Raw genomic sequence first — 12,283 nt, forward strand, 5'->3', positions numbered from 1 at the left:
ATTTAAACGAATCGATATTATACTACTAAAAGTCTTAAATGAGTTCTAATCTTAAATAACATCAGTACAAAAAATACTGTGCCAAGTTCATTTTTTTTTGTGATTTTACTTTTTAATCAGAATAAACCGAAATTATAAAATATAAACTGAATGCTTATATCAGAATCTAGGAGATAGGTCTGTAAATATTAGGACAATTTTATTATCCATATAGGTTTCTATCTTCTATCTTTTTAATGTCAAACGTTTATCTGTAAAATGAATAAACAGCTCAACATAAAATGTCTAATTTTTACAGGAGATCTTCCTGTTAATGCAAAACAGCTGATAAAAAATGTCGAAATTCTACAGGTGAGTATCGTTTTGGTATAAAAGACTTGTTTAATAAATAGAATGACATTCAACTGTGATCTTACTTGCGGATTTTGGACGGACAGTGTGACACTTCAAGTTTCTATCTATGTTTTTTATTATCGTATATGTGTTTCCTGGTTGTCTTGATATGCAGTCATGTTTTGTTACTATTGATTTGCAAGTTTCGTGTTTTGTCCATATTTAATTGGTGTAGTGGTTTATGTATCTTTTATTTGTATTATATTTAAAAAACTAGAGGCTATAAGGAGCCTGTGTCGCTCACCTGAAATTTTTATTTACAATTGATGCCTGAAATAATGCAACTGTTATACTTTTCTTTAGTTTCAGAGATGTAAGTGAAAAGCTGTATCTTTTCCTTATTTTCCATTTTTAGCCATGTCTGCCATGTTGGTTGGTAGGCAGGGTCATTGAACACATTTGTAAAAGATACTCAAAATTTACGAAAAATTGTTAAATATGATTTTAAAGCGCAATAACTACTTATTGGGTCAATAGACCATTTTGGAAATGTTGGCTTATTTGTAGATCTTACTTTGCTGAACATTATTGCTGTTAACAGTTTATCTCTATCTATAATAATATTCAAGATAATAGTCAAAAGCTGCAAAATGTCCTTAAAATTACCAATTCAGGGACAGCAACCCAACAGCGAGTTGTCCGTTTTTTTTCTCTGAAAATTTCAGGGCAAATAGATATTGACCTGATAAACAGTTTATCTCATGTCAGATAGCTATTTATGCTTTGGTTTCAGAGATATGAGCCAAAATCTACATTTTACCCTTATTTTCTATTTTTAGCCATGGCGGCCATCTTGGTTGGTTGTTAAATTTGACCCAGTAGTTTCAGAGGAGTAATTTTTTTTTCAAAGTTAACGACGGACGCCAAGTGATGAGAAAAACTCACTCGGCCCTTTGGGCCAGGTGAACTAAAAAGTACGTCATAGGAATATCATGTAGTGAAGTTTGGTCTCTGTATATGATAAAAGATATTACAAATCTAGAGTCAAAATATTGGTCATTGGCTACCATCAAAGTCCAAATTAAATTTGCAAAAACTTTAATTGGAGTAAATAAATCAGCTGTCAATTTAGCAGTACTAGCTGAACTTGGTATGTATCCAGTTTTTATAGAAGCTTTAAAACTGTCAATTGGCTTCTGGTTGCATGTGATCAAATCTGATAACAATTGTTTACTAAAAGGTGTATATTGTTCCAACCTGCAATTAACCAATGGATTTGCTAAAAAGGTTGAACAGTTACTTGCTACATTAAACTTTTCACATGTTTGGAAAAATCATGATACTATTTCAAAAAGGCGTTTATTATATTCAATTCATACCAAACTTAATGATAGATATCTTAAATAAAGGCAACAGTAGTATACCGCTGTTCAAACTCATAAATCCATGGACAAAAAACAAAATCGGGGTAACAAACTAAAACTGAGGGAAACGCATAAATATAAGAGGAGAACAACGACACAACACTACAATGTAACTAACACACACAGAAACGGACCAAGCATCAAACAAAATCCCACGAGAATAACAAATATAACATCAAAACCAAATACATGAATTTGGGATAGACAAGTATCGTGACACGTCTCATCGCAATGTCAATTTACACTCAAAAATAAGAGAAAACAAACGACGCAACGTTAAATTGTAACACACACAGAAACGAACTATAATATAACAATGGCCGTGTTCCTGACTTGGTAACGGACATTCTTAAAGGAAAAAATGGTGGGTTGAACCTGGTTTTGTGGCATGCCAAACCTCGCACTTTAATGGCAATGCTAAATATAACATAGAAATGACAACATAATATTACAGGACTACAATACAAATAGATAGGAAAACGTATTAGACAAAGAAACACATGATTAATGAATAACAAAGAGCATCAGGTTTAAAATTTAATACGCCAAAAACGCGCCTCGTCCACACAAGACTCACCAGTGACGCCCAGATATAAAAGATCGAAAGCGAAAAAAAGTACAAAATTGTACAGCACTGAAGATCAAAAGTTGAAAAAGGTTGTGTCAAATACGGCTAAGTTTTTATGCTTGGGATAAGAACATCCTTAATTATTTAGAACACTTAATGCTATTGCAAACAGTAAATTTTATCAAATGAATATAACAGATATACATAATGAAACTGAGGTATTAACTCATTACATAAAACAAACACGAATACATAATGAATGACCACCACAGAATAGACACACCCGACTCAGCCCAGGCCTCAACTCAGTAAATTATGAAAATGACGTCACATACGATGATGAAAAGGCATTAAAAATTAAGTCACATACGATGGTGAAAAGGCATTAAAAATTACGTCACATTTGAATATATGAAATTTCTGAAACAGCAGAAAAATTACGTCACATATGAAAAACTATATCTCAAAAGTAAGATAGAATTAGGATTGATTAAAGATTAAAATAGAACTAAATACTGATATTGCATTTAAACACAATGCATATTGCAATACTTATTAATAGCAATTAACTATAATATATATATGTGCAGTTTGTTATGAATCCAACTTCAAACGTAAATTATCGTACAGATTATGTTGACCAAAATTAAATCTAATAAATGACGACGGTGATTAATTTTTGTTTCCATAACACATAAATATAATAGAAAAGACGTCAACACATTTGACAAAATCCGATGAGAATTACAAATATAACATTAAACATGTAAACTAAATACATGAATTTGGGATAGACAAGTACCGTAACACGTCTAATAGTAATGCGAATTCACACTCAGCAAAACAGTCACAATCGGGAATAAGTCACGTTTGGTAATTAAAAGATTAGACGACATAATGACAAACCACAATCTACCATGTGGTAAAAATGTCCTTAGCTAGTTTGGTTAAACACACATCGTATGGATCCACCAATTCGTGACGGCGTCCATAAAATTTACGGAGTGTCAATTTTAATCTGTCCACCTCATAACTTTGTTGGAGCAGTTTCTGCGTAAGTAGCACACTCCTGTATATAAAGTCCGTATAGTGTGAACAAGCACGTGAATAACGTATCACTTGTGATATGTAAACACCATACGAAGGGGCAGATGGTATTATTCTTAATTATACGAAAGAATATATATTTTGTGATAATAAATCAGTACATGGTAATAAGCTGAGAACATATAGACAGCTTAAAGAAAACTATAAATTGGAAACCTATTTATTTTTAAATATAGACAGAAAAGTAATAGGGCATTTTGCTAAAATTCGTATTTGTAATAGTGTTCTTAGAATTGAACAAGGGCGTCACACTAAAACCCCTTTAGAAGAAAGAATTTGTTCTTTGTGCCTCTTAGAAGTAGAAGATGAATTTCATTTCACTTTAAAATGTACAAAACTAAATATAATTAGAAACCAACTGTTTTCCAAAATTAGTGAAATAGTTCCCTCTTAAATATGACTAATGAAGCAAGATTTAAATTTTTGTATACGTGTGTTAAGACTGATATAATTAGAATTATTGTCAAATTTATAAGCGACATGTACATTTCTAGAAATGCTTTATTTAGCACTAAATATTTTTGTGGTACCACCTCCTCATATAATGTTTATGAATTTGGTATGATATATATATATGTTTGTATGTTTGTGTATAACAAATTTGTATTTTCTTGGTATCAATCCTGTAATTTTGGATTTTAAACCAATAAAAATTACTTACTTATTTACTTACTTATATCCATAAAATTAGTACTAAAGATGTAAACATATCAAAGATTTCTAGCACCTTAAGTAATTTACTTTTCATATACCAAGATATAATGAACTGAACTCGAAAAGGAGTATCCAGTTTAAATATCTGAAAAAGGAAGTCCCTCAGGGAAAAAAAAACCATTCATTTACGGATGAAGATACCGAACAATATTTAACAGATTTTTCAAATCCTTCCCCTTATCAACGGAGTTTATCTATGACGAGTAAAATATGAAACTCTATTTGTGGTTCACCATGCTAGTACTATTCTTGCCTGTTATCAGGGGTAATCTATAATTTTTATGGAGGTTGTTGTTCTCAATCTTAAGTTTTCAAGTAATGTTTTGTTGACTATTATTTGTAATTCCGTCTTTTTACCGAGATAATTGACATGTAAGTAATATTGTAAAATTGATCACGTCCGACGAGCTTCATGTATTTCTATATTAAAATGTCAACGTTTTGTCTGTTTGTTTTAATTTCGATAAAGGATAAAGTTCGTTTAAACTTTCTACGGATACAATTTATTAATTTGACGAAAAGCTACTTTCCGCTCTAAAAAAGTATCCGTTGAATAACATTAGAGTTTCCGTCGACCATGCAATACATGTAATCAAATGAAATATCGGCCAGCAAACGTATTTTTTTCAGGACAGTATGTTTTCATGCGTTACATGCAGTACATCTATATTTCTATCATATCTATCTCCATTGCCCTTTTCTGCTATTCTTAGATATGACTTTTCAAAAACAAAGAGAGCCAAAACAAATTTCAAAAGTTCGAAATGTTATGATGTTCATTAATATGAAATATTTCGTTTGAAGCTTTATATTACATTCTTTTATGCAAAAAAGTAATTAGGGTTATTATCCTTGATCACCTGTTATAGACATATGGGTTTGGTAAAACTACCTTTTAGAATGAGATCTATTCTTTTTGGTATAAAATTTTCATTTTAAATTATTACTTTTATCGTGCGTTGATGATTTTAATATAATCCTCATCGTGTTTGATAGCGATTTCACAACTATGTTCTGCCGTCGTATTAAAAGAAGGTTTTGGTTGTGTTAAATTTATGATTAATTATTTCACAAAGTCAGGACTATGACGGCTTTTTCAAAGTCACAACGAATGATGTAAACAAGCTGTGAAAGCTTTTACAAAACTATCGTGGGTTTCTGATGATGCTTTATCGTGATATGGCCATGAACGGGACAAAGCAGAATGTCACAAACTTTCCATAAAGTAGAAACTTGATTCTACATACCAATAATTGTATTCTCCAGTGCAAGTTTTGAGATAAGACAAAATACGGTTGATCAATTTGGTATCCAAGTTTGACTACATGGGATTCTTTTGCATTGCTGTAAGACCCATGTTGGATGAATTAATAAGCAGCATTGACCACAGAGTGTCAGAACTTACGGAAAACGATCTCAAATACTAAAATAAAATTGAGAATGGAAATGGGGAATGTGCCAAAGAGACAACAACCCGACCATAGAAAAAAACAACAGCAGATGGTCACCAACAGGTCTACAATGTAGCGAAAAATTCCCGCACCCGGAGGCGTCCTTCAGCTGGCCCCTAAACAAATATATACTAGTTCAGTGATAATGAACGCCATACTAATTTCCGAATTGTACACAAGAAACTAAAATTAAAAAAATACAAGACTAACAGCATGCCCATTTTTTTAATTTGAAGATAAGAAACAGTGTTAGCGTCTCTATAATATTTTTAGGTGTACATTGAACAATCTTTAAGTTCTTATTGATTATCATTAAATAACTTAATATGATACTTTTTCTAAATGAATATCCCAGAAGTCCAAATCTTTAGATTATCAATCTTTAGTAAACCTCAAGCTAAAACATCTATTTTAAAAGACACTTTTATCATTCAAAGAGAAAGAACATTAAGGCGAAATTTCTGATGAAAATGTATGACAATTGAAAAGTATAAGCCTTTTTTTTTTTTTTTTTTAACTCAAAAGGGAATGTGCTTTGAGTATCAATGAGATAATATTTACAGATATATAAAAAGGGAAAAATGGTCGATAGCATAAAATATCAACAAATGATTATAATGTTCAAACAATGAGTAAATATCCATGATTTAAGAAAAGGCTAACCAAAGGACTAAATGGTAGAAAATAGATATAAGTGAACGAAAATTACTAAGTCTATTGATTTAGAGTAGGCATACTAACAGGTGAATATAAATTAAAGCAAATATAGGATATACGTCAATCAAACTAAACATCACCATTGCTACCAGATTACCATCTAGAATGTGAAAAAAACCACAATTGATACCATCAAACGGCAAGACCCTATTACCCATGAACAAGCTATATATAAATATGTTTTTTTAAATCCATCAACAAGTTTAACCTTGTATACGTTTATTTGTACTTAGTGAGACGACCAGAAAATTAAAAGTTATTTATCAAACATGTGTCTGACCAGAGAAAAAATAAATTGTTATTATATCCGGATAAGTAAACCTGCACTTTGTATGTCTTTTTACTAGATTGTCTATTTCGGTCATATGCCTCTTGAAATCGCTCTGTATATGTGTTTTCATTTTTGTTTGGTGTTTTTGTGTTCCTAATACTGGTAGGTCCAGATAAGTGCATCAGATGCATGCAATTTTATGGTGTTATTTTTGTTTTGTGATCCCTCGTATTTATAGTTTATTAAATTTGTACTTTATAGGAAGATGTGTATATTTATTAATCACGTATAATTTCTTCATTTTGGATGCTGGGTCTTATTTATCGACACTTTAACTATCGTATCTGTTTGGTTTGCTCAAACAATGTTGTCAAAATAACGGAACTCTCATACAAGTGGGATATTGAGCTAGATATAAAACCAAGTTAGACCCATCAATTTTATCATATTTACTATGAACTACAAAAACAACAATGTCTTTGTTAGATTTAAATGTATCTGTGTTTGAACTATCAAATTTAGTTATGCTGAACAAACTTTCGTTTTTTGAGTATATTCTCGCAATTTTGGTTTCTGGATCCAAACTATTGTCACGTTAATAACTAATGTTTGTTCTGTTTGCCCAAACACTATTGTAAAAATTACAAAACTATCATACAAGTGGAAGATTTAGCTAGATATAAAACCAAGTTTGAACAACTGGTTTTCTATAAAAATGCATGTACCAGGTCAGGAATATCAGTTGTTTTCCAGTCGTTGCATTGAGTTTGTCAGATTTCATGGACATTTTGAAATTTTCTTGGAGTTCAGTATTTCTTTTTAAACTTAAGCGAATGGACAAAGTTGAGATGAATATTTTTTCATAGAGAATAATACCTCAGTTCTTTAAAATGAAATAGACATTTTGCCGAGGGAGACGAGAAAAACTAAATGTTTCGATATTGGCTTTTGGGGAGGGGTTCAAGTTGCGTTATTGTTTCAAAAGTAAATATTTATAAATTTCAAGAACATGCATCACTGTTAAATATATAAAAAAATGAATATCAAAATAGATGAGGTTGAATAAAAAAAAAGAGAATAATTCTCTTATACGTCGGTTTAAACTTGTTCGTCTGGCTAGAATTGTTCGTCGTTCTTTCATGAAAGTCTCAAAGAACATGAAAAAAAAACAAACAACCCATAATTGATCGAACTAACGACCAGATTCACACTGTTCAATGATAATTATTGTTTGAACTTGTCTATTTGAAATCATGTAAAAAGATGAATCAATGGCAAAGGTTTCATTCGGGATTTGAAAAGCAGAAGCTAGTCTGAATAAGAACAGAGTCATTAGTCTGCAACATTTGGTCTCTGGTGGATATAGCTGTCTCATTTGCAATCGTACTACATAAACTTGTTTTAATACTTTAGAGGTTAATCAATAAAACTGATAAATAGTACTTTAGCGTGTAAACTGAATTGAATTATAACGAATCTTCTAAAATTCTGTTTTAAATGATTCACAATTTTATTGAATTCAAAGTTTCGGTAAAGAAATAATCGATAGTCGTTTTCCTAACAAATAACAACAAAATTGAAAAATCTTTGCAGCTTAGTTTTAAAACACATTTGTTGAATTTGATAATGAGTCGGAATTCCTTCAAATACTTTTCAAATGATGAAAGGAGCAAGATCATTAAATTTTCATTTCAGATATATTGATGATGCCCTTTCCATTATAATCAAAACTTTTTTGATTGGGTTCCATTAATATATATTCTCCAGTTCTAGAAACTAAAGAATCAACAGGCTGCCCTTATTTCTAGACGTATACCTTGAATTTGAATAAGCAGTCATCTCAGTACCAGAGTATATGACAAATGAGATTATTTTAATTTTAAAATAATCAACAATCCTCACCTTTTTTTCACCTGCATATGAGATATATATTTACCAACTCATTCAGTATTCCAGAGCTTTTAGCTGCCATTAAGACTGTATGAAACGTCATCAGGGTCTAAGCAGGAAGTTAATGAAACAGGGTGGATCAGGGTTATGCCAAATAACGTCTTATTGATAAATATTCCGAATCAACTTCAAAACTAATGTATGATGGTATTGCAGTATAGATAACAGATACTAACATGTAGTGATTAAGATTATAACACAAAACTAGATCAAATATACTTGTATTCCATTATGTTTTATGTTTTATGTTTTAACTTTGTAATTTATAATTTGTAAAGTTTAACTATTATTATGCTAATAACAGATAACCTTAAACAAATATAAAACTGTGTAGAACTAGTTTGGGTTGAGAATTATTCCTGCGGGGAAATTCATTTTCAAGATAAGTTCAGGTTTAAATGAATAATTTGTTTAAAAATCAATATTATTATATAAAAAAGCTTTAATTTTTTTTTTATTTTGAAAATGTGCACTTTTTCATACTGAAACAAAACCAGAAAATCGTCTGACCTTCCCTCTATCATTGATAGGTTAGGGAACAAATCTTCTAGTTAGCATATTCAGTCACTTCTTCGTTTAACACTAACGAAAAATGAATTATTAGAATATATATATGTTTTTACGGTATATATTGTAAACAATGTCATGGTGTCTTGTCAAAAAGTAGTGTTTGTTGACCAAGATTTATATTTGATTATGTTTACTTGTTTTGCCGTTTCGGAAATCTCAATGTCATTAAACGGGATATTTGTTCCTGAGCGGAAAACACTTTTTAGTTAAATGGATAAATTTGTATCCGTTGAAATAAAAAACGTAAAAAAAGTTTATCATACATTAAAGATTGATTGAGAGCTAATTGCAAATAATTTATTTTTGTATTTCGTAAATGTTACCCCAAAAAAAAAACAAAATAAATAAATATAGGTTATGTTAAAAACAGAAAAAAGAACCTTAATACAACAAAATAATAAATGTATAAGTACAAATTGGTTTACAAATATAGTTTATTAAACCATCGATTTGAACTTTTGAAAATAATTAAACAAAGCTTGTTGAACAGGATGGCACAGACTTCAAATAACAGTGAACATTTCAATAAAAAAATATTCTAAATTTGTAAATATTAATTAGATTTACAAGTCAAGAATATAGTAGCATTTACAAATTTAAATGCTCACTGTTGTACATCAATACGTTTACTTGAAATTCTAGTGTTTAACCCTTGTGTGGGTATGTGGAGGGAGGGGATAAAATAAGCAGCCTTGACCACTGAGTTTTGAAACAATTTTCAGATAAAATTTACTTTTACTTTAAGATATTTTGATGATGTCCTGTTACGCAATACCCCACATTTTACGGAATTATTGGCTCATATTTACCCCCAGTGAACATGAGATTTAGGATACTACCAAAACTAAAAGATCTGCTTAACATATCGACCTTTTCTTTTCCTGTCTGAACATAGATGAATGGCCTTTGTGCTTCTTTGTAACATATTTGTTTGTTTTTTAGTGATTAATATTATAACACAATGTTGATTTCTAAACCACTATTTTTGACAATTTTACCTATAATGTCTGTTTGTTTTGTTCACACATCGTTGTCAAAATAATGGAATAATGTCATATAGGTCAAAGTTTAGCTGGCTATAAAGCCAGGTTTGGGACACCACTTTCTACATGCATGAGAAAATGTCCAATATGTATTGTTGCAGCTACCCTGAAGTTGACAAATAAAGTTGAGAATGAAAATGGGTAATCATATGTTTAAGAGACAACAACCCAACAAAAGCAGGAAACAGCCAAAAGTCACCAATGGGTCTTCAAGACAGCGAGAAAATCCAGTATCTGGATGTGGGATTCAGCCGGTCCTTAAACAAAAATGTGTACTAGTTCTAGGATGAACTTTAATTAAGTTAGATTAAACTCAAAAAAATATCAATGAACTAAAATTAAAAAAACATATACAAGATAAAAAAAGGCCATAGGCTTTTGACTTATGATGAAAACAAAATTGCGGCGTTGTTAAAGATGGTTGAGATGTCAAAAATACGTACAAGATTAACAAAGGCAAGAAGATCCTGACTTTACCGAGGCGCAAGATTGTGGCTGGGTTAAACATGTTTTGAGATTTGTGAGATTAAACTCAAAAAAATATCAATGAACTAAAATTAAAAAAACATATACAAGATAAAAAAAGGCCATAGGCTTTTGACTTATGATGAAAACAAAATTGCGGCGTTGTTAAAGATGGTTGAGATGTCAAAAATACGTACAAGATTAACAAAGGCAAGAAGATCCTGACTTTACCGAGGCGCAAGATTGTGGCTGGGTTAAACATGTTTTGAGATTTGTGAGATTTTAATCCTCCCCTTATACATCTAGCCAATATAGAATAAACAAATAAAGAGCAATACTCACAGTAAAACTCGGTTTAAAAGAAGTCTGAATCCGATTTCAGATAGACAAAAACTACATATATGGCATGTTAAAGTATTTATTTTGTATTGGTTTTAAATTGTACCTGTACAATTCGTTGTCATGAGTATAGAACCAAAACTCATTTATTAGTAGTCAAAGAAGAACATTAGTTTAGATCACATTCACGAGTCGAATTATGTCAACTTTCATTAATGTCAACAAAAATAAACACACAACGTTACATCACGATCTTATTGGGCATAGCACATGTAATTGGAACAACGTTTTACATAAAAAAAAATATAATTATTTCCCCCAAGATCCAAAGTTGCCAAATACAAAGAACCTTTAGATGCATAATATAAAAAAATGCCTACAGTAAACAGTACAGCAAATCCTTTTTACGCCAACTTTGCATTAGAAAATAGTATCTGGTTCAATCTTTTCAACTTATATTGGGCTTCTTACACTTTTTGTCTCAATAATACAAGACAGATGTCATGCATCTTTTCGTGTAGCCAATGCATTGATATGTCATTTGTAAACAACTGTATCTACATTTATTTGATTTATAGTAGTATAAATAATATTTCTAGACTCTGAACTATTTAGAGCTTGACATTGTATTGGTACCTGTTTAGTGTTGATAATACGATACATATTACTTTTGCTGACCTATCTTTATTTTGCGTACGGAAACTTTGATATTACTGAACGGATATGTTTTTTCTTTGGATTTTGACAACGGGAAATAATATTTTGTTTTACTATTAAATTGCTTTCTTCGAAAAATTAAAGTTTAACATATATAAGAGAGTAACACCTTGAAATTAATTAATGGTCACATGACGGAAAAGGTAATGTTTCAGCCAATGAGACCTCTCTGCGAATTGAAAAGGGCGTCTACTTAGACAGTTAGTTTGATTCTAGCAAATGAATTATTTGTAAAAAGAAAATTATATCATATTTTTTTTAGATCTTTTAGCTTATTTATATTTCATGTAACCTATTAGGTTATTCATGCTTTCTAAAGTGCACACCCGTGTGGGATTTAAAACTAATATACAAAATTGCATGTGCATTAACAAAATTTAACCATTGAAATGTCTTTATAAATGTATAAATCACATCATTGTTACTTCTATAACAATAGTGGTGAAAAGTTTAAGGGTTTTTTTTAAGACACTATGTGTCCCTGTGGTGTCATGTTTCAGCTTAACGATATGTAAAATATTTTTTTACGATAAATCAAGAACAAATTGTTGTAATAAATTCTTTTTTTAGTCTACAATTATAATCTTGCTACAGTTGTAACATATGTTCTTAAG

The sequence above is a fragment of the Mytilus galloprovincialis genome, chromosome 1 (genome assembly GCF_965363235.1).
Source record: "Mytilus galloprovincialis chromosome 1, xbMytGall1.hap1.1, whole genome shotgun sequence".
NCBI classification, from domain to species: Eukaryota; Metazoa; Mollusca; class Bivalvia; order Mytilida; family Mytilidae; genus Mytilus; species Mytilus galloprovincialis.